At 43.0% G+C, this 24,600-nt stretch overlaps 1 pseudogene; it reads right to left on the bottom strand.

The window, feature by feature from the left end:
• Positions 1 to 569: 569 nt before the first annotated feature.
• The window catches only part of LOC139727812 (zinc finger homeobox protein 3-like), a 244,515-nt pseudogene continuing 220,484 nt past the window's right edge, over positions 570 to 24,600 (bottom strand).

The raw sequence follows: 24,600 nt of genomic DNA, 5'->3' as shown, positions 1-24,600 counted from the left end.
TATGCTAACAGGGCACAAGAACGCACAAACATACACAGACACACACACACGTACACACACACACAAACAGACACAAATAGAAAGGTTCTAAGCTAACACAGGGCACAGCTCTCTTCATTCTTTCACGCATCTTCCAAAGGAGTTTCTACATTTTCTACTGACATCATTACATTTTGATCTTAATCATTAAGAATCCTAATTAGTCTCTTATTATGCAGCGTTACACTCTGACACTAGAAAAAATGACCAGGGATACACAAGGTGAAAAGTTTTCTACTCTCAACAAAAGAACAAGATCCCCCAAAACAAAATCTGTACATAAAATGTGGTGCGTAGATATCAGACGTATTTCATCATATGTTCCTTTGTCATAATATTTCTCTAGGACTAGTCAGTGACAATCACGTGCATTTTGTTGTCGTTTTTGCTTATGTTAGCAAGGTGTATGAATGTATTTTTTTTCTTGATGCATATCATCTGGTTAATATGTACATTCTCAGCTACCATCTTGGCAGTATATTATACATTTTCAGCAATATTCACAGTCTATACAGGAAAAAAAACTGTCATTAACATATGTATATAACTACATCTCAATTTTTAACGTCATTCAACAAACTATTTCCAATCACAGATGGGAAACTTTTGGCAATGTTAACAAGAATGCACTGGGCATTTCCAGAGGGAACACACTGTCTACAATTGAGAACAGAAAAATGCCCATTGGCAATGCATCCCTCTTGTACGAACAGCTTTTCAGAAAAGTTGTCAGAGATACTCTTAGCATCTGTCCAAGGTTCGAGCATTCTATTTCAACCTGAATACAATGCAATGTACAATCTAAAGGAAATATAAAAGTAATCTGCTGCATACAAAATGCTTTCCTCCATGCTACACACACACAAAAAAAGAAATATTATGGGAAAGTCTATCCTCTCTAGGGGCAGATAAAGTCCTATATTTTGTGCAAATTTCATGGATAGCAAATGGTCCACATGCAAGAGAGAGAAACGATCATTGCTTGGTGGCAATGACATCGCAAAATATAGTATGATCTCATCATACAAGGTTGGTCAAACAAGGAGGTATACAAAAACTTAAAAAATCATCATCACATATCATTTCACTGGTATGTGAAAGTACTTCAAAGCATCAGGTTTCCCAATAATTTCATAGGTGAAAGTTTAACCTCAGAAGAAAAAAAAAAACAGCTTTCAGCCTCCAACAGAAGAAAACCTACAGTGATTTGGTCAGTTCATTGCTTAAACAAAACGATAAACAGAGTTGGAATACTGATATATATATACTTATATATATTATATATATATATATAATTCTCATCAATAAAAACACAAATAACAAGACTAAAATTACTACCCGCAGTACTACATATATCAAAATGGATTACATTCATTTCTGATCTTGACTTAACACACAAGTTGCCTACTGACTAGAAACAACCGCCAAAAAAAAAAAAAAAAAAATCAACTACATTCAGCCATGCCTCTGTGTAGACAGCTCAAATTCACACATCCTCCATGGGTTCAGTTGAATTTGTGACAAAATAAACCCCGAGCTTCTTTCTGAGGGAAGCTGCGTTAGTTTTTAGACAGATCTCTTGTTAACTGACCATTTGGCATTTAATCACAATCCCTTCTATGATGCATAACTCACTAGAGGTAGATGCTTACATTCTCTCACTCTCTCTCTCTCTCGATTTTTCCGGCACATTTTCCTTCTTTTTTCCTCTTCCAAAAAGCTGGATGAGCATGGTAAAATTATATAATCATCTGCCTAACTCTTGAGACCTCAAATAGTTGACTCCTTTCCAATTATCTTTTTTTTTGACAGCTCAAACAATTTAAAAGACCGGACCAGTCAAAGAGTCCATTTCTAAGAGTTTTCAAAGAATGCTCTAACTTACCACGGTTACACAGGCAGTCAATTACCTCTTCTTGCTAAATAATGTCACTGGGATAGTTGGGTATGTATACTGTCTTTTGCAAAACTTTGTGTGCACTGCCCTAGAATGAGAATCCTCAGTCAAGACTTGTTTAAACTTCTCTTGGTTTATTAGTTTGTTACTATTTAACTGGAAGATTTTTGACCCATTCTTATGCATTTAAATTTCTTTTATTTGCATGCCAGCAAAACAATGCTTGACAAATTTCCTATTTCGATAGATGTTATGCCCACAACTTATGTTGTATGATTTTACTTTCCACATACAATCTGCTATTTTACCATTACTCTCTTGATTAACAGAACAACAACTTGTTTTCGTAATTTTCATCAAGAAATTAATGCATAATAATGCATGTTATTTAGCACCCCATGCAATTCATATGAGCAGGACTAGAAACAACATAAATGAGGAATCCACAAAAGATTATTCTGCTGTGAAATCACTCTTGGTACGATGGCATTCTTGTACACATACATACCAAAATGCCGGCGTAGTAATCACACACTCTAATCTTGTGCACAATGTTTCCTGTCCCGCCATATCTCCTGGTGACACTGTGGGACTAGTGCAGGATGAGAGCTGAAAAAATGATGGCTCGTCTTCAGCAGTTTGGTCAGAAGGAAAGGAAAATGGATGAAAAACATTGAAATGAAGTATCATTGAGGACTAGCTAGCATATTCATGAAAACCCTGTACAGTTCTAACGGATCCATGCAAGGGAAGCTGGGTTAAGGCAGACCAGTCTCCCACTGTGCCACGCCCATCATGGTCAGGTGGTCCTAACTCTTGGAGGAGTGGTGGTGTTTGTGGTGGTGCCGTTCTTTCTTCTCCCTTTTCCTGGCCAGCTTTTGCTGGTGGACAGGAGTCTTTATGTGCAGCTTGACAACGTCTTCATTCAAAAGCACCTCACGAGGGCACAGCTGGCACAGGTAACGATTCGACGGGAGCTTCTCCACTGTCTCTTCGATGTTGACCACCTTGCCTAGGTAGCACTTGGTGACCTGATGGGAGGTCACCAGGTCACGGTCTGTGAAGACCCGTTCACATTTCTTGCACAGATAGCGGTTAGTGGACGAGTTTGGCTGAAGGATATAGTCTTTTTCCTTGTGCTTGTCTTTAGATTTGTGGTGATGGGAGTGATGGTGTGAGTGGTGGTGTTGCGGCAACTGTGGCTGCTTCTGTGCCTGTTGCTGGTCTTCAGGTATTTTTCCCATCAGGCCATGTAACTGTGCTGCAGCGAGGGGGTTGGAAGCATAGGCCTGTTACAAAAATAATAAACATGCAAACAAACAGTCCAAAAATTGCCACAACAAAACACAACAAACTAAAACAAATCAAAATGAAACAAACAATGCAAACTACAGGAATTCCTCAAAGAAACAGGTGAGTGAGGGAGACAAAAAAAATGGAGTAGGTTCTGGAAAATTGGCTAACAGCTTTGAAACATTGTGCAAGGATGTAACACACCACAGAAAAGATAAATGTTTCCATAAACCACTGAACATGAAATTATAGCACCACCTCACTGCAAATGTCTGTATACTAGCTTTATCAGCTATAATGAACACAGGATTATGACTCAATGAAATCTAGAGATTTCAGGGTGGGATATACCACATGCAGATCCAAAGATATCTTGAAAGATGAAAAGAGTTTTTAATCCATCTGATGGATAATACTTCATTGTGACCACTCTACAGTAACAAATCATGCAAACAAACCATGCATCATGCTTTCAAATTCCTTATTTTGACACACACTCCCTTAGGTAACTTGGAAACTAACAGACCAACCAAAATGAAAACTCAAGAACAAAAAGGACTACTCTTTAGGAACAAAAATAACACACAAGTAAGCCACACTAATATCACTGCATGATAAACATTCTCTATCAAATTTGACTTCTATTTCTAGCTTTCACATATGACACTAGAATGCATATGTCCTTGTGAAAATGACAAATGTAACAGTAGACCTCTATATTGACAATTTTACTGGGACTTATGACATTATCTTTCTGTTCTGCCACTCTCAATTGTATACAGTAAGTAATATCATGCTACAGATCATGGATGTTGAGGAAGTCATTTCATGTTTAAAAGAATATTTGCATTGGTGGTCTTAGTGATGAAGGAAAAATACCTATTGTACTTATGAAAGACATATTGTACAAGGTTCAAGGTTCCATGGAAGGTCTGTTCCATGTTGATTAAATAAGAAATGCTTGAATGCTATTCTTTGTCTCATAAAACACATGATCTGATATTAGATAGTAAATAAGCCAAATATCATGTGTGACATTTCCTTAAGACATCAGCGTGTCTTCCTTGGTGTCTTAACTTGAGTAAGTTTGGATATTGTCTATCATTTCTATCTGTTCAGCACCTCACCTGTAGAATATGAGGGGGGATGGCAGCAGCCTGTTCCTGAGCATACAGCATTTCCAGGCCCACAGGGTAGACTGGGTACATCATGGGCACCTGAGCATAATAGGGAGATACTCCACCATACAGGTAGGACATCAGTGCAGCTTCATTCGGGTTCACTCCAAGCTGTGCAGCTGACACCGCAGCCGCTGCTGCAGCAGCAGCAGAGCTGGGCATGTTTGCTTGGCTGGAGGACGGCTGACTGGCTTCCATGTCAGGCTTGGAGGACTTGGTCGATGATGGTCTGGAGTCCTTCTCATGCTTGCTGGAGCTCCCCGATGTCAGTGGGTGAGATCCAGAGCTACCTGTAACTGATGAAGCAACATGTGGGAAGTGAGTGGCAGGGAGCTGAGGAGTCAACATCTGGGCCTGCATGGCCTGCAGGGCTTGCATCTGAGCAGCTGCAACAGGATTGAGGTTCAGAGCGGCTGCAGTAGCTGCTGCCGGTGTTTGGTCACTGTCCCTTTGCCTTTCTTGTCCTTAGCTCGTGCATTCTGAAACCAAACCTGCACTACCCGCCTTGGAAGACCAATCTCTTGACCAAGAAGCTCGCATTCGTGTATGGTGGGTGTACGATAGTCATTGAAACAGTGCTTCAAGATTTTGAGCTGCAGCTGAGACATCTGTGTGCGATATCGTTTGAGTCCTCTCTCTGAGTCATCTGCATTACTGTAGGAGTCTTCACTCCTGTCCATTGAGCCAGCCTCTGATACAGCATCCTCTCCTGCGACACTGCTGGTAGGAGAGAGCAGGTAGGAGTCCTTGGGTAACTTGTCCAAGACTATGTCAGACTGCATTATGCCACCATCTCCATCACTGCCTTTGTGGCTGGATGTTCGTGGTGGCAATTCACTCTCATTCCGCTCCTCCCAGTTCTTGTCCTCATTTCGCTCATCCATGCTGCGCTCATCATTTTTGTCTTCAGCATCACGATAGCTATTGACAGACATGGCTTCTTCTTCCTCTCTATTGCCGCCTTCACCATCTTCTGAGTAAGTGTGATTGCGGCTGTCATCACTGTACATAAGAGAGTCGCTGGCCCTGCTCTCCAGGTGTCTATCGTCACTCCCAACACTGCTTCGACCAGCTTCCATCTCCATGGCATGGAGAGTTTCAGGACTGCAAGCCTGAGCTATGATACTGTCAACCTGTGCACTGCTCTGAATCTTGTCGAAGTGTCTCACCTTGATGTGAGCTTCCAATGCAGATTTTACCTTGAAGGCAGCTTTGCAGAATGGGCATCTCATAGATGGTTGAAGAGCTGAGAGGCGGAAAAGGCCCTTACGCTCACGAGCACGGGTGTTCTGGAACCAAACCTGCACAACTCTCTTCTTCAAGCCAACCTCCTCCGATATCACATCAAGCATCTTCCTTGTAGGATTACTGTCTTCCTGGTACTTAGCATAGAGAATGTCCAGCTGGGCTGGAGATATCGTCGTCCGTAACCTCTTGTCCTTCTTGGGATCAGAGTCGGAGCTTCCCTGGTCAGAGGACTGGCCAGCTGCTTCATCACTGGTGTCAGAATTCTTTGACTTTGTTGGTGACCCTGCTCCCCCAGCAGTGTTGAGATAGTTAATGTACTGCTCTGTAGTGAGGCCATTGAAAGCCTCATATGGCATGTACATCATGTTGTAAGGAATCTGCTGTGGGATGTAGCTATTCATGATCTGCATACCCATGATATGCACCTGTTGATGTTCACGCCACTGCTCAAGCTGTGGGAAAGCAACCTTACACTGCTCACATTTGTAGTGATGTCCACTCTTGGATGGTTTCTCATTTTCTGACTGAGCCCCTTTGGATGAAGATGAAGAAGATGCAGGTGACGACTTATGCTCAGACTTTGATCTTGATGATGAAGATGACGTAGTTGAGGATGAAGCGGATGCTGTAGGTGGATCTGGAGTATGTTTTGGCGTGGAAGATTCTGCAGCTAATTTGGAGAAGGGGTCTGGGCTGACCGATGACGGTTGTGGAGTAGCTGGAGTTGGACTGTGTTGGGAACTGCTGCTACTAGTTGTGCTGAGACTACTGTACTTGTAGCAATGCTGTTTTTGATGTTTGATGAGCTCGTAAAATCGCTGGAAAACAAGCATGCATTTGTTACATTGGTAGTTGAGGCCTGGTGTTCTTTTGTACCTTCCACTCAGACCATCTTGCTCAGGAGGTCCTTCAGGAGGGGCTTGATTCTCAAACATTTTCCTAGCCTTTTGCCTTGCATTCTGGAACCATACAACAATCACCCTGGGACTAAGATTGAGAAGCCGTGAAAGATGGTCTAGATCATCATCCTTTGGATAGGCATTGTTCTCAAAGAACTCTTGCAGCACCTTAATCTGGTAGTCAGTGAATCTGGTCCTTCCAGATCTTCTCATGGACTTGTCACAAGAACTAGAAGAGTTGCATGACAAATTAGTTGGTGATATGACAGAGCGAGGAGGAACTGGAGATATCGGGGATGAGAGAGGTGAGGTCATATCTGATATACTGGAGGTAGGAGTGATAGGAGCTGATGTGATGACAAGGGGAGTAGAATTTGGCATTGACAGCTTCTGGTGTTTGTCCATGGCATCATCACTTGACATACTGGATCTAATATCCATGGGATCTCTGTAAGTCTGCTCCACAATCTTATCTCTGCGTTCCTCAGCAGCAGTTTCCATCTCATTTATCTCTGGTCTTGGAAGAGATGGTTCTGGCACCACTGACACTATGGGACTCAGGGGCTTTGGCTCCTTCATGGCAGTAGCTGATGGTAAAAGAGTGGACGCCTGTGCAGCTGCTGCGGCTGCTGCAGCCGCTGCAGCTGCAGCAGCTGGTGGAGGGGCATGTGGAGGTGGCAGAGGGATTTCTTGCTTCACTGGTTTGACCATTGCTTGCTCAGCAAGGAATCGCATACTGGGACTGGACGTAGGCCTGATGGGATCCAGATCAAAGGTATCTCTCTCCATATCTCTGGCTGGTTTCTTTTCTGATGACCCTCCAGACAGCATCTCACTGCTCTCTCTCTTCTTAGCTCGCTCTGCATCTAGCAAAGTTGTTGTCGGTGGGTTGTTAAAATTGTATGGAGAATCCTTGTTGCGTTGCCTCTCTTTGAACAGTGTGTTTCTGAACCAATGTTTAATGACTTTATGAGGCAGACCAGACTTTGCTGACATCTCTGCGATAGCATCCTCAGTTGGCGAGTTGTTGATGTCGAAGTAAGCCCTCAAGATCTTTAGCTGATCATCTGTGATTCTAGTTCGGGCACGCTTTGGAGACTTCTGCTGTAGATAGTTGGGATCAAGGTATGGTGGTAACTGCTGCATGCCTGCTGGACTGAGGCTCGGCTGCTGTGTGAGAGAGTGAACATGTTGTACTGGCACTGGGAATTGCCCAACTGTGGAACTGCTATTTGAGGAAGTGGACGGGCTGCTTGGCTGCAGAGCTTGCATCATGGCAATTTGGTAGGGGTTGACCGGAAACACTTGAGGTGGTGGTGGTGGGGGTGGCGGTGGCATAACCTGAGATGCAGACTGATCCTGACTTGATGGAATTGTTTCACTAGTGCTAGACATTTGTCCATTTACCAGAACTTCTTTGGTGTCCTCTTTTTCTGCTTTTACCTTCATATCCAACTTCATAGTTTTGGACTTCTCATCTTGCTTCGCAGACTCTTCTGTAACTTTTGTTGCATCTTCTTCTTCATCATCCTCTTCTCCTTGTAGTTCATCCTTGAACAACTGTGTGTACTTCTCAATTATGTCATTTGGCAATAATTTTTTGTGGACTTCTTCCATATGAGCTTTATACACCCAAATACTGGAGAACTCTTTCCTACATCCCTGGCAGTAAAACTTGTCTTCTAATGCTATGCTGGATGGCAAACCCATTGCAAATTCATTGAATTGCTGCACAAGATCAAAGCCGTAGCTTTCCAGCAACTTGCGCTGAACGGCAGAGGTGCGTATTCTTCTTGCATTTGGCACTTCAGCAGGCTTCGTTACAACACTGGGAGTAACAGTAGTTGTGGTAGCTGGTGTAACAGTTGTGGTGGCTGCTGGTGGCTTTTCTGCCACTGGTGTTGAAGTTGTGGAAACACTGGTGGAGGAAGAAGCCTTTGGGCATGTTGGCTGATGCTGGATGAGCGCCTCATGACTGGGGAGAACAGTCCCACACATGGCACATGAATACATACTTGGTGACAGAGGAATTTGGGCTGGATACATCATGGCGGCTGCTGGAGAGAGACTCTGCATGAGCATCATGGACAGGTCTTGAGAGAGGATGGCAGCTACATTGGGGTCATTGGCTTGACCTGGCACACCCGACAGCTGAGCGGCAATTTGCTGTTGCAACTGTGCTTGATGAATTTGCTGGAGCTGTAAAGCTTGCTGAAACTGCATTTGCTGGTAGTAAGCATGCTGTGCCTGAAGATGTGCCTGCTGGGCCTGTAGGAGCTGTTGCTGCTGGTGGTGTTGTGACTGTGCATCACCTGGAGTTGCTGGAGACTTTGATGACTGGGGTGGCTGCTGCTGCTGCTGCGTTTTGTGATGCTGCTTGTGTTTCTGTTGCTGCTGCTGCTGTTGTTGATGATGATGATGCTGCTGTTGCTGTTGTTGCTGCTGCTGCTGCTGTTGTTGAGTTGGGGATGGTGCTGGGAGAATGGTTCCTCCAACTCCAAGCACCAGTTGCTCACCCTCCTCCCTCTCCTGTGCAATACTTGCATTTTCCTGTTTAGCAGCTCTACTCTGATGAAGAACAGATCTGATGTGAGTATCAAGGGTTGACTGCTGACTGTATGCAACCTTGCAGAGTGTGCATTTGTACGGCTTGTTGTCTCCATGATCGGTTGGCATTTCTGGTTCAGCTGGCTCATTCAGACTCAATTTTTGTTTGTGCAAGTGAGAAACAGAGTTAAAATGCACAAGAAGGATGCTCTTCTGGGTGAAGGATTCACGACATACATCACACTTGTAGGGTCTGTTAGGATCTAAATACTTGTCCATTGAGAATGTTTGGGCAGCACGGTCACCCTTCCTGTGAAACACTGTCTTGTTATGACTGCTCAGTTCACTTTGTTTTGAGAAGCCAACACGGCACCGCTGACATTTGTACTTCTTGGTAGGGTCTAAAAAGCTGCCTTCTTCAGGTTTTGGTCCATCCATTTCCATCTCATCCAAGTCTCCAGAGTAGCTGCCATCGGTCCCATTGCAGGTTGAAAGAGAGTCATCTATACTGTAATTATTCTGTTGGTCATCTTCTAATATCTCATTTGGTCCATTTGGGAGGAGTCCTGCGATATCCCCATTTGGCATTGTGGCAAGCATCTGCAAGACATCTTCTTGATTCAAATCTGGGTGGGTTGTCTCCAAGTGGCTCTGTAGGTTTGACATAGAACGGAAGACTTTCTGACATACCACACACTTGAGGCTGACTTGCCCTGTGCTTGACTCGGGTTTAGGTGGCTCTGGCTTGGCTCCAGGGAGTTGATGCCGCTTGACATGAATTTCCTTGAAGTGAACTTGCAAACCTGAGGCTGTCTTGAAATACTGATTGCAACCTTTCTTCCAGCAGAGAAATCCTGGTCCATTTGGTGTGTCTTGCTCTTTCAGAGGGCAGGACTCATTTTGATGGCCATAAAGTAGGTCTATGTTGGCAAAGTTTTTGTGGCAGTTTTGGCACCTGTACAATTCTGTTCCCTCTTCCCACAGAACTGATGATTGTGGCGATGCACGGGGGGAAGCTCCAAGCTCAGCTACATCTGCACCTTGAGAAGAAGAGGGTCGTGACTCTGGTGGGGGTGTGGCATCTATAGGTTGTGTTACTGTTGCAATAGCATTGGCAGATGGAGTTGCATGGAATGTTGGTCCATTCTCAGATGTTTCCACTGACATTATGAGGCGCTGAATGCAATCCCTGGACACACTGTGAGAATCCATCAGATGAACCTCCAAGTTGATACGGTTGGTGCATACTTCTTGGCATAGAGGGCAACGGAGTATGGCAGACGGCTTCACACTGTGCTGAGACATGACATGAGCAGTGATGCGCTGTTGGTCCACACAGCTGTATTTACAGTAGGGACAGGAGAATATTTGTGTGGTGGTATGGCCCCTGATGTCACTTTTACCACCTGCATTGGATGGAGTGCCTGCTTTACTCAAATTTTCTGGTTGTTCATTGCTATTTAGAATACTGGAATTGATAAGTTGGTCCTCTGGCATTGACTCAGCAGATGAGGGACGCTCCTTCTTGGACAGATCCAAAGCTCCATCCGCAGTTGTTCCATCAGCATCTACACCCTGCCCATCTTGCTTGGCGAGTTTAGCTTCATTTTTCAAATGCTGCACAGACTGAATATGCTGCATCAGGTTAAACTTGGTCCGGGTATAAAAGCTGCATAGGGGGCAATGGAAGCGACGCGTCTCAGAGTTCATGGTGATGTTGATGCTCTGCATGTGGCGGAAGAGCTTCAGACTTGTCTCGTGACGGTAATTGTTGGGGTGGGAATGAGCACGCAGCTTGTCTACGCTGTGCGTGTAGAAATCACAGGCATTGCATCTCACTTGGACTGGGTTGCCAACATTCATATACTTCAGCCTCCACTCATTCTGCTTGCCTCCCTCTCTGATGTGATTGAAGAGCTGCAATTTCTGCTGATGTTTGTCTGTCTTGAGATGTAACTGGAAGTTGGCCTTCACTTGGGTGGAGTAGTTACAAAGCATGCACTGCTGCATGTCACCTATGACTGCTCTCCAGAGAGCCATGTTAGGTTCACTTCGATCTCTGTGCACATGGATGTGCAAGTCATCCAGATCTTCAGTGTTGAAGTTATTGCAGATAGAACACTGGTAGAGAGTGAGAGGCTCATTCTTTGATGGGTCATCAGGGGTGTTTGGATGAGGGGCAGCAGCTGCTGCTTCCTGAACATTCATTCCCATGGCCATATTATTCATCCATGCACTGTAGGCCACTGGGTCATATTGGTACTGGGTCATGAAAGCCTGCATGTCCATCATACTAGGTTCCTGACCATGCATAACAGGCATCATTGGATTCTGGCCAAGCATCATGTACATGGACTCTTCTGGTGGCAGTCCTGTCATGTTGTTCTGCATCTCCCTCTGCATCTGGGACACATTTTGTTGGATTGCCATCATGTTGTGGATGTGCTTCTCACTTGTCATATGAATGCGCAGATTCCTAGCCACATTGGTCTCATAGTCACACACATCACACCTCCATGTCTGTTTGTGCTTGGGTTTGGCTGCCTGGGCAAGGTCATTCAACTTGTGATGCATGAAAAGATGATCTCCACCATTCTGCAACTCCTGCATGTTGTTCAGATGCTTGTCAGACTGCATGTGAATACTCAGATTGCCCTTAGTGGTGGTAGAATAGTTGCAAATTTCACAGCGATATGGTTTATATCCACAGGTGTATGATTCTCCCCTGGACAGCCTTGGGTGTGGTTGATTGGTCTCACAGTAGATGCACTTGGATTCAGTCTCAGGATGCTTTTCCTTCATATGGGCTTCCAACGTCTGCTGATACTTGTAGTGCCAGTTACACTTAGGGCATTTGAGGGTTTTGCATGAATTACGAGAATGCATCATTGTCATATGTCCACCCAGGGAGCGAGATGACCCGAGAACCATGTCACACTTTGGGCACTCCACACAGCCAGTAGCTGAAGGATCATGATTGTGAGGTATGTCACTGTCCACACCATCTCCATCTGGACACAGCGGGCTGGAGTGGACAGCATCTTGTGCAGCCTCTTTGTTGTTGTTGTTTGAAAGGGATTCACCTGAAGCAATGTCATCAGCCTCATTGTTCTGGACATGGTTTGCCATCATTTCGTTGTGGACACATGGAGGCCCATGTGGATCAGCATCAGGGGTTGCCCTCCGCTCAATTTCACCCATCTTGGCAGTTTCTATTTCAGTTGGACAGGGTTGACCTTCAAGGTTGCCACACAAGTCTGTCGAGGATGGCCGCTGGGGCGAGATGTACATGCCCTCTTCGTGTCGCCATGTTCCATTACTTGCCTGCCTCTCGTCACTCACTGCAGTACTGTTTTGGAGCAATCCCACTGCATGGTGCATATTGGTAGGTGAACTGTTGGTGTCCAAATGTGTGCAGGCAGCATCTGAGGTAGTTGAGATGGTAGTGGTGGTGTGTGGTGTAGTACTGATAGCAACTGAGACAGGGTACATGTAGCTTACACTGGAATTGGCACTTGAGTACACAGACTGACCAAAGCCCCCCTGACTAGGTCTCAGGTTGGCTATACTGTGGATTGATTGTTGCTTGGTGGCTTTTGGTTCAAGAAAAGATAGTAGAGGTTCCTTCTCTTTGCCCAAACCCTGAATGATGGCAGACTGATCCTTTCTGCCCATGATATGTTTCTCTTCCTCATTTAATGTCATTTTGTGTTCATGAGTTGCATGTGTCATGAAGGATTTGGCAAAGCCAAACGAAAGCTTGCAAATAAAACACATTAGGATTGGCTTTCCCACAGTCGCACCCCCAAAACCATGTTTGTCATCCTTGTCCGTGTCCTTGCTTTCCTCATCTTCAGCCTTGTTACGTACATCATACACCTTGAAGCTGTGCACAATTGGTGTTCCATACTGTCCTGAAATCATCCCAAACTGGGAGACATTGCCCATGGTCATGTAGCTGGGTATATGCAATGCATTGACAATGCCAGGCAGGGCACTCATCTTTTCATGCTCTTTCATCAGCTTGCTGACTTCCGACTGTGAATTCTCCATGGCCGAGATGGAATTGCCTTCTGCCTCTGGCCTCTCACTGCTGTCAATGAGAAATGCTGAGCCGTCTGGCTGATACACAATCTCACCCTCAAAGTTCTCCATGTCACTGAGTTCACTGTCATTGCCACTAATGGACACCATACCGTCCTCTTCCTCTGGTAGACCAGCTTCACATGTTGTCATGATACAGCTGTGTTCCATGTATGTCTGCAAGTCTGTGAACTTGTTGGAACACTTGCTGCAAGTGACTTCTCTGACTGCCCCGGTCCCACTCTCCTCCTCAGCATCATCCTCATTACTCACATCATTGTACCCAGGGGAGTCGTCTGCTGCTGCATCCTTGGGTAACTCTTCATTGGCACTGTTATCAAGGTATTCGTTAGTCTCACTTTCATCGTTGTTCTCGGTGATGCAATTTTCAGTGACAGTGTCTGAAGTCGGGTCTTGGTTCAGAACTAGGTCTGGTTCTGGTTCTTCAGCATGAGAGTTGTCAAGCTCTTCTTGTTTTAGAATGTCCTCACCAGAAGGGCTGCCGTCTGACCCAGTAGATTCAGGTGGTTCCACTGCAGCCATGGTGACTTGTTATGACCACACATTGATGGAGCCAGGCAGAATCAGATCAAACCTGCAGGTGCGCAGACTGTTGATGATACATCTGTTGACATAAACAAAACAAGAATATAAACAAACTGTGAGTACAAGTTAGCCAAATTTCAATTGTTGTACATAACATGTAAGATACATATAAATGTCACAGCTATACAAGAAAAATTTATACAAAACATATCAGGAACAATATGGGCAAATTCAAAACTCAAATTCTGCATAATTAGGTGGAAGCAGCCATAAAATAGGCAGTGGGCAATCATGTGAAAGGAAGTATATGCCTGATGTACTAATGACTTTTTATTTCTTAAAGCAAGTGACGAAAGAAAGAATTTTGATGCATCTAAGAGGCACTGAACCCTTATTGCAAAATTGATTTTCTGAGAAAAATAATTAGCCATGCCATTACAAGACAGACCAGGGCTTGATCAAGATGTAAACATACATGAGATCAGTGAGTAGTAGCAAAGGGAGCAAGATATATATCATCACAATGATCAAAGAATTCCCTGAAGTTTATATAACTTGTCACTGACCAGAATGATCCAAATCTCTGTATATCTTATTGATCCCACACTGCATCTTGTTGATGCTTTGAACTTCATTGCAGATCCTTCTTCCAAAGATTGAACACTAAAATTTGTTTTGACTTTTACACAATTACCATAAATTTCAGAGCTCGTCAAAATCTTTAATCTCTAGTGAAATCTCAAGCCTAGCTGTTCAATTAATCCCAACAGCATGCAGCAACACAACACACTCTTCATTAAAAAAAAAAATTGACTGAATTCATTTTTCTCACTAAAGCATGGTATGGTCATTAATAACAAAAACAAAATGACTCTATGAGGAAATGTTCCATGAAAAGTCAGTGTCTCCAGATTCAAGGACAAAACACCATCTTCACTGCCTGCACCCAGAAAAGAGGAAACAGCATTTGTTGGCTGTTTGCAGCATCATGGAAATGAGAAGTTCATCCTACCGAAAGTTAAGATTTCTCATTTCCACCATAAGCAAAGAGGACAGGGCACGTTAAATACTCCATATGCAAATTAAGTTAGCCATCAGACCACATCATCTTCATCTTTATTCAGAATCGCTCCCTCACTCCAAACATTCTTTTGCATTCCGCACTCATGGACATAACAATAATGATCAAAACGGAGAAGAGGAATATGGAGAGGTGACAACGTGTCACAGTGATTAAAAGTTCCTCTTTCCTCATTCTTGCCTTTCCTTTCTCCCTCACTTTCTGCCCCTCACAACCTGAGAGAGAGACAGAGAGAGAATGTCATATAACGCTCTACTGGTGATGAGCTATAAGCAAATTATGCACCCCACTCCATATGCCACATGTGAAATTCACGCTCATTAATGTAGCAGGCGTTTGGAAAAAGCATTAGGATGCAAGGAGCGATTTCGAGTGGCTGGAGTTCAGAAGGTGCAAGATGATAGTACGAATGCAACGGTACGGAAAAGACAAGGCAACAAATTAAGGGGAAGGGAGAGAGTGACGAGCAACTTGGTAAATGTCCTACCACTTCAGTCACGGCCTGTAATTTAGTCATTCGGCAGTGAATGGCCTTGACGATTCAAAGGCCAGCAAGGAAAATTGCAGATACTCCATATTGCTCGAGCGTTAATGGAGAAACTGCACTCTACCGCTCCTGTTCTTGCTATTTGGAGAGGTAATTTGGTGTATTTGATTAAAACACAGAGAAGGGGAGAAAACAACCAGTTGCTTGCACAAAGAGCAGAGAGTGGGGCAGGCATGATCCTGTATCTTCGCTGATTCTCAGCTCGGTACGGCTCAAGAGGTGGGAAGGGAGAGAAAAAGTGTGGACAATCCATCATAGGAGCGGTTTCGGTTACATCAAGAGGATGATGGACCTGAGAGGAGGGCAGGCACTGAATTAGGTCACTCTTACATTTCTCAAAGTACAGTGGCACTCTTTATTCAAGAAATGATCAGAACCTGCACCGAGACATTCAAAATTGCACTTTTTCCCACGCATGCTCTGGCCTTGTTTCTGAGGATGGCCTCTTCCTTCGATGTTGTCCCACAATATGACTCAAGCGTATTTGTTGTGAAGCACGGAGCCGGGCCTCCTGAGACAGCCAGTGGATGTGGCACGTTCTCTAAATGACTGCTCCCAAGAAAAGCACATCAAATCAAACATGGACACAGCCACAAAACCAGGCCTGGTCAATATTGTATTTCAACCAGAAATAGACATAAGAAAAACGGGGGAACTTCTTGGCAAAGGAAAAACTATCAATGTGCACTTCTTCTGAATACAACATTATAAATATCATGGATGAGTGAAGATGCCAGAGGCTCCTATTCTCTCTCAGCTTGCCCCTCTGAGCACGTCTATGAATCTTTCACTGTTTCCTGAATTTGGACTACTAATAATGCATGATCTAATTTACATGGGAACAAGAGCTAAGCAACACAACAAGCAGCAGGACAAGCCCAAATATCCCCACTCGTCTTCTTTTCCTGCCATACAGGAGGTGGTCTAGGCATCCTGCAGCCAACATTTGTGTCTGTTAGTGCAAATCTTCCCCAAGCTTGCAGGGGTTTCCTCCCAAAATGACTAGAGTCAATAAGAAAGCTAGGCCATGGCATTAATTGCCAGACTCCAGTCGGCCTTCTCGCTTCCCAAACTTGGCAGATTCTATCACCAATTCTCTGTCATCATAGGGTAATGAGATTACTTGAACTCTTTCAGCTTCATACAAACAGGGTGTCAAACCCAAGGGAACAGGGCCAACAATTTACTCTTTTTACAGTAAAGAAAAAAAAAATCACAAAACCTTTTTTAAATAAAAACAAACCTCCCACTTTTGACCAAAGAAACCAGGAGTTAGTAATCACAAAATGCACGGCTTGGAAACCAACTGCTGAAGCACAGTACAACAGAGAGAGAGAGAGAGAGATACTGTACACACCTCCACATTGGCACAGATTACAAAGGAAGAACAGGAAACCAGATCTTGTTTAATTGGGGCTGAATAGGAAGGAAGAATTGGGGCACGCCAAGGACCCCGTTGTATTGTGGAAACACTGAAACCTGTAAAATAACCTGCACCTTTTCTTCTCTCAGTCAATGCATGACGAAGCAACTAATGGCTAATTGTGAGTTGTTCTCTGGTTTTGACTTGTGGGTGCATTTACACCTTCAGCTTTAAACCACAAAGAGTGTGGGCACAAATGGCTGGGGAAAGCATGATGTATATATAGTTGATGGAAATTTGTAAAACTGTCTCCAGTGTGAACATTGCTCCTGTGTTACAAAGCAGCACTCAAGGTTACTACCACCAGGGAAGAAGAAAAACTCTACTTTTCCTTTAGCACAATGTCAAGACATGTGAACAAGGTACAATTATTAGAGTGATGAAATGAGAATGTGGACATATTGCCTGATTTTGAAAAGAGATAAAAGATGCATTGTCTGAATGCATTTTCTCAGAACAAACAAATGATTGCATGATATGTTTGCTTTCAGGCTATGTCTCTTGGGTGTCATTAACTTTGAATACACAGACAAGTCTCTTTCATTGCATGAAGTCCTCCCCCCCAAAAAAAAAAAACAAAAAAAAAACACCTAATTCAGCTAATGCATGATTTCAAAAATATTCTCGAAGAAGGACGTTTTTGATTATGCAGTTTGGTTCATAATCTTTCATGAACACTGGAAAAGTCTTGACAATTTCTGAAATGTATTGTGGTATGACATCATTACAGATGTGACGATTAAACTTATATATACCTCACAGAAATTAATACAAAATCTAACTTCTTATAAAAACATATAATCTAAAGAAAAGGTGTCTCTGTCAGGCACCCAAACTGAAGTGCATGAAATTGGGAGCTTTGAGTTCATATGCACAATTCATTTTTTTTAATCCTTGAGAAAGTGGGGTATACAAAGTGAGAATACCAAAACAGCAGTAGAGATTTATAAATCACTTTAAGTGTACACACTGATAAACACGATCACTTTATGAGAAAGTATTTTCTAAGCCATTTTCGTGATAACAATGACATATGACTAAAGCCAAAGTATAATTCACATTATAAGATAGACAGGATGTCAAGAAGATGGCACTATACAAGAGCAAGGGGGAATGCTGGATAAATGGAATGGCTGGTGTAAAGAGTAACAGTCTTGTCAAGAGCAGTGAGGATATTAATCATTCATTTTCCACTGGGAGGAAGTTTGATTGATGGAAGCTGGGGAAAGACAGGCATGGCTGTTGAAAATTGCACAGGCTGTTCATGTATATTAAATATGCTTTTAATTGGAGAGAGGAGCTGTAAGATGCAGCAGAGACTCAGGGCTGGATTAGCGCTCCATGATTTGCCATCAAGGCCACTAGTTCCTCCACGAGTACCCAGAGCCCTGGCAGGCGAAAGGAAATGGAGAGCACTAAACTCTATGCCCAACAGAGGGCACGCTATTAGCACCGCGGCAATGACCACGCTCCCATCTGGCTCACTGTAATGATAAGCCCTCCCTTCTTATGAGGAGATTGAATGGTGCTGTGATTTCCACAGAAAGAGAAAAAGGGCTGTCTTCTTAGTAACTGTGAACACATCATCTACTTATCGTATGCAGAATGCTCTGATGGACATCCATCCATCACCATGCTGTGCTTTCTCTTCTCAAAACAATTATTATCTCTCATATTATAATTAAACTGAGACATTGCCGACACTTAAAGACACCTTATTAAGCTGCCACAATCAACTGAGAAAAAAGGAGAAACATATTCATTTTGATGATTTCATTACCAGATTTCATGTTTTCTTATGCTAGATCTTTTCTCTCCAGTGATCACATTCTACTTGATGTAAAATGAGGAAGGTTGAGTCATCCAACAACTTCAAATCTTGAAAGAGATCTACATGTATATACAGCAGCTACAGCCATTATCTACAGGGGGTTGAGACTATGATTATTTCTTGATCATTCAGATAATACTTCGAACTTCTATATCGATTTTTTCTCTGACGATAAGGCATTTCTCCATAAAGAATCTGCATAAAAAAATAAATAACTAATAAGCTTAATTTACAAGGCTACCTTTCTGTAATTGCACACACCAGTTCAGATGAACTGACATAACTATCAATAAATGTTCAAAGTTCCAGCCACAGTGTAGAGCATTGCATCTAGCTCTTCTTCTAAAGCAGGAGCATCATTATCCATGCTTAATAAAAGGAAAACAAATGTCTTTTCAAACAATGCTGGCCATTATGCAGTAGAGAGAAATGTGTTTCCAATTTACTGTATCAGGTTATCTGTCAAATATAATCTGTTGCTCTTGAAAATATATCGCAGAAAGAACGAAAGAGTGTGTGTGTGTGTGTGGGGGGGGGGGGGGTCAGATACAACCTGACATTTCACAATCTATCTGAGATCTGATTTCATAAATCCACCAAGCATTACAAAAAAAAAAAAAAAGGACGGAGGAAAAAAGCGAGACAGACAATAAGTTGAAAACCAGGGACAGGAAAAAGAGATCTGAACATTTCCACATGTGCCCATATTTTCTCTTGACCAGGGCTCAGCAGAGAGTTGTGTGAACTAATCAGTTTTGGAGGATATGGGGAAAAAAGTTTGGGGAAAAGAGAATTATAAAAAAAATGCTTGGGTTGATTAATTTTGACGCCAAACACCAAAGTTCTCTGATTTCCTTCGTCTCAGGTTCTGGGTACTTTCGACAGGAAGACATTGCAGTCCCCCGGAGGACACTCCCTTGTGTTTGTTCTCCGTCCTCCTTTCCTTTCTCTTTTTATCACTCTATACCAACCCCAGGTTGTGAGATGGTCTCCAGGATGTACAGCACAGGCCGCCTCCCTGCCTGCCGTAAAAGAATACTGCCTTCCACCAGTTTTTAATTACAGTATGGGAACAAGCTAAAGGTATGTGAACCCACAAGGGGACCAAATGCGATTTATTTACATTTTCTCATCTCTCACTCTATCCATTACAGGCCATCTTTCGCTTCACCCTTTTTCTCCTCTCCTCTCCCCTTTTTTTCTTTGTTTTACCCCCCCCCCCCCCCCTTCTTTCAAAAGCAGACTAAACCTACAAGCAGCCCATGGCATGCATGCACAAGACACTTCAGATTCACAAGCTCCCTTACACATGCTACCCCCTCTTCCAGAGTTCTATAATACAAGTTATAAATCTTTCTACATTTATGATCTCATTTTTTTTTTCGTTCTGTTATCTCTCCTCTTCCTTCCCCTTCATTTTCACTCTCTTCTCCCTTTCCTCTGTCTGTCTGTTTGTCTGTCTGTTTCTCACTCTCTCTCTCTGCCTCTCTTCCGCTCTTTCTACTTCTCCCTTGTTGAAATCCTCCTAGGAGTGTTGGCTTATCATGGCCAGCCATTGTATAAAACAACGAAGCCCAACATTCCTGGACTTGACCTTAGCGACCTCAAAATGAGTCAGTAGAGCTGGAATATTCATCAACTCCACACTGTGCTCTCTCAGGCAGCCAATCCCTGCCCCATCTCCCGGCCACCGGCTAGGCTACACTCGGCTACTAATGGCTTTCTTCGTGTCTGTGCTAACCGAACAGAATGGTCCCAACCCCATACCACAAAACCGAGAAAAGAATTCTCATATTTTTCTTTCCTCCTTTGGCTAACTTTCTGGGTAATCAACTTTCTCTTTCTATCATTCCTGCTCACATTTTTTTCTTTCTTTCTCCCTTTCACTCTCCATCGTGCTCCCTCGTAGATCTCTGTCTCACTCCCGGGTGTACTTTATCTTTGTCGCAATCAATAGTCCGCGGCTTGTTTTGCTGACGTGAGAATATTTGGGGATGAGTCGGATGGTGAGGTATGTGGCTAAGGGAGAGAGGAACTGGGGGCTGATGTGACGTTAATTAGCTGCAGCACCGGTGACGAGGTGATTTTGGGGTGCTGCAGATCCCGCTCTACGAAGTCCCATGACCAGCTGGCTTTATCAAGGGGCAGCCCTACAAGAAGTGTTGGCCTGTTGGGAGGAAAAAAAAAACCTGACAAGACATTACACCTTGATGTTATTTCCTAGTTATGTTCAGACATGGCATTCTAATTAGACCCATTCCTGTACAGGCTTGGTTTCAGCTCCATCTCACAAATTGGAGAAATGAGTCTTGCAGTTTGACAAAATCGCATGACTTCTAGGCCTCTAGTGGCAAAACCTGTCCCTTAACCGACACCCCCCCACCACCAACAACAAATGCCCTGTGCACAAGAGCAGCCTAAATCAACTCATAATTGAATTGAAATTGTGAACTACCAGGCAAACAAAGCAAAATCTTGACAAAACACAATGAGCTCCTGCAGAAGGTGGCAGGTCAATGCATGGAATGACGGTATCAATGACAACCGACTTGAACTGAAGGGTCGAAATCAAAAAGAGAATACACGTTACCCACTTAGGGATTCCAACACATCACATCGCCCACTGCGTAATTAGATAAAACACCACTTTCCCAAGAAAACCGAATTCTCCTCAAAGTGAACAGAAACAGTACAAGGTTGCACTAACCTCTGCAAAGCCTAATGTCTGCCCGACAAGTCTGTCTAATCCGACACAGGGGTGGAACTCCTGACCACAGTGTTAGAATCTCCCCCATCAACCAGCCTCTCTGCCTATGCACCCTACACACATCTGCTTCCTACATTATTAACACACATAGCACAGCCACATACCCAATCATAATAATTCCCCGATATAATTAATAAATCAACCCCCGCATGAACCTCTCCCATTCATACGTCTTAATCTTATTAAACTCCACACTCAGGCATGGCTGCCTTCTTTCTTCCCCTCCTTTTCCACCCTTCATTTCTCGGCCCAGTGGGAGAGACGTTCTCTTTCTGTCTCTTGTTGTGATTTTAGCACTCTTCGACTGTGATTCGGCCAGCCAACACCTTTTATGGCAAGCACACTCGGAGTTTACGTCCCAATGCACAGGCACAATGTGGGGGAGTTGAGACAACCTGCTCATTTCGGTCCCATTTCTCTGATGTGCTGACCTTTGTTCTTAGCATTTTGGCAACGGCAATTAAGCCTTTCATTACCAATTGCCTTAGTCTGTCTCATGCAACACCTTGTAGCACTACCTGAAACAGGAGTGAGAAATCATTGCAGACAAGCAAAAGACTGGCTGCTATTCCGGGGGAATAATGCCGATTGTCACTTGATCAATTCAAGAATTCTGAACTACGTCAGAATTGCTATGTATCTTATGATGTCACCACCAAGCTTTCCTGCCCTTTCAGATGGAACTGGATTGTTCCTGAAATAAGACTTAAAATGTTTTACTGATCTTAAAGTGTCAGTTTTTCTTAGAGGGATGTTACATGGTTATGTTTGTCTTTATGTAGAGTTTTAATTTTTGCATTCTATTTTTTGTATATTATATGCATACATATCTCTCTTTTTTTCTCTTGCTTTCTCTCCCTCTCTCTCTCTAACAATATCAGAACTTAACGGTTAATTATACCGCAACCTCTCCATAATTCCAAGCCAGTTTACTCTTTTTCAAAGGATGGCTGTGAGAGTTCCAAGTTTTGAAAGAAAGAAGTTCCATTGTTCGGGCCCAGTGCAGTGATTAATGTCTGTGGCAATAATTGGTGCAATTATTCCCAGGATAGATTAGGGGAGAAATACTGCCTCCTCATTGGAGCCTGGAAATAATACACAAAGGGGGGGGGGGACCATATGGAGAAAGAAAGGAAAAACTAAGAGAGAAGGAATAAAGAGTGATGCATTGGTGGCTTATCTCTCATCTCAACTCTGCCACATTTTGTAAGATCGGGTTGAAAAAAAAAGGGCACTCAAGCCATTGTTTGAAAGTGATACACCACCCCCCACATTCCCTACACAACGGCCGATACTTTAACATTGGAATCTATCGGATAGAGCTCCCTCTCTTGATATGCGAGTGCATTAGTTTACTTGCACACTCCAGAAGAAACAGAATCAACACTTTCTTTTAATTCCTTCTTTCACTTCAGAGGTACATCTCTTCCTTGGTCAGAAAGGCATTTGATCCTTTAATTATTGCTCCATGCTGGATCATGGAGAAGATTAGTCCACTGTCCCATACATGTTTGTCAGCTTGCTACTGAGTTTTACCAGCCACAGAGACTAATTCAGTAATGTTAAAAAAAGGCTTTCTAATGCTCTATCAAAAGAAGAACTGGCTTGGCCATAGATCTCAGGCATTACATTAGGTCATCAGTGCTCAATACGTAACTTTCCCCCCATAAGCCTTGATGTGCAGTGTACCCAAGCCTGGCTTCATTACCCTTCCTAATAGCCAAGTTGCTCTCTTTATTGGCGCTTCTGGACAGGTTCTAGCTTGGTTGATTTTCCACTACTACGTCAATCTCCATTATGGCAGACAAGATGGCTATAGCAAACAAACTTCTCATCTGGTCTAGATATGAAGCAATCTATGTTCTACAGAACAGAACATACACGAGGACTTGATTTTGTTTCCTATCTTAATTTGTACACACACGGCGTCATCAGAACAGATAATTCAACCTTTAACTACTTGGCAAAATATGAACAGTGCTAATCACTGGAACGTAACATACAGGAATGGATGCACTTTTTCTATTTTTAACTGATTAGGTGGGATGGGATTGCATGCATGTACATGTAGACTATTGTTTTACAAATATTTGTGGCAATATTGGTACCTAATGACAAAAGAAGTGCAGGTAGTCCAATCCCTTCCAGACGATCAGAAGAACAATATGTTTTATGGGGGGGGGGGGGCGGCATCCTTAGGTCATGTCAGGAATAGACAATGCAATTGATTGTTTGCACCCAATTGAGAAATATCCAGACTATACAGGAACAAAACTGAGCTGCGGTTTTCACCATTCTTATTGTATACATCACCTTAAAACAATCTCATTATGTATGACTGAAAAATGATTAATCACTCTAAAAATTACCTTGTTTCTTTCAATGCTGATTCATTACTAATGAGTACATATCTGTGATTGTCAGCATGTATCCTACAGAAATTTAGTAGCACAATGTGTAGAATCTTGAGTTCACTACCATAGTTCTCATTCAATCAAGAAATCCAAGACTCAAAATTACTGTAGGGTGAAGTAGCTCTTAGAAGGAGACTTGTTCGCATAAAATCCAAGTAGTTTTTTGATGCTCAACAAAGTTTAGAGTGTTTCTTTTTAACCCTTTTCTTCAGTTCTGTCTGATATCTTCTCATTTATCTTCAAGCCTCAATGATAATAAATCATTGAAGAGAAATAGATAGACTAAGGACAAGAGGCCCAGTTGATGATAATACTGCCCATTAACCAAATGTGAAACACTCTGTACCAGGCTGTTACACCTAGATGTATAAATGAAATGACAGGCCAACTACATCGTAGATTATGCAGGGGAAAACAACAACAAACAAACTACAAAACAAAATCACAAAGTGTAGGCAGTTCTTAACACTACAACATTTCTAGAAGTCACATCATGTTGTCTCCATGCATAATCATTGATCAAAAGACAGCAAGAGCAACTCCCCGACTGATGAAAAATTGCTCTTTCCATGATAATCACGCTGCATACTGTGATATTTGCATACTATAATTAACCCAGGTGTCAAGTTGCTGCCGTAGAATTGCCGAACACTGATAGTCTCCAATCAAGGCAGTTGAAAGAGAGCGTATCTCCTCTTGTGTAAGTGGTGGAGAACCTTCTGCCTTTGAGTTTACTAAGGACACAAGACGGAATCATTGAGATTCAGTTTTACCTGTGGATAATTTACCAGAATTGCATAATTTTCT

Source organism: Diadema antillarum, unplaced genomic scaffold, assembly GCF_040938485.1.
Source record: "Diadema antillarum isolate AM-2024a unplaced genomic scaffold, OU_Dant_1.0 seq00000153_RagTag, whole genome shotgun sequence".
Classification (NCBI taxonomy): Eukaryota; Metazoa; Echinodermata; class Echinoidea; order Diadematoida; family Diadematidae; genus Diadema; species Diadema antillarum.
This window is presented reverse-complemented; position numbering and strand designations above follow the sequence as displayed.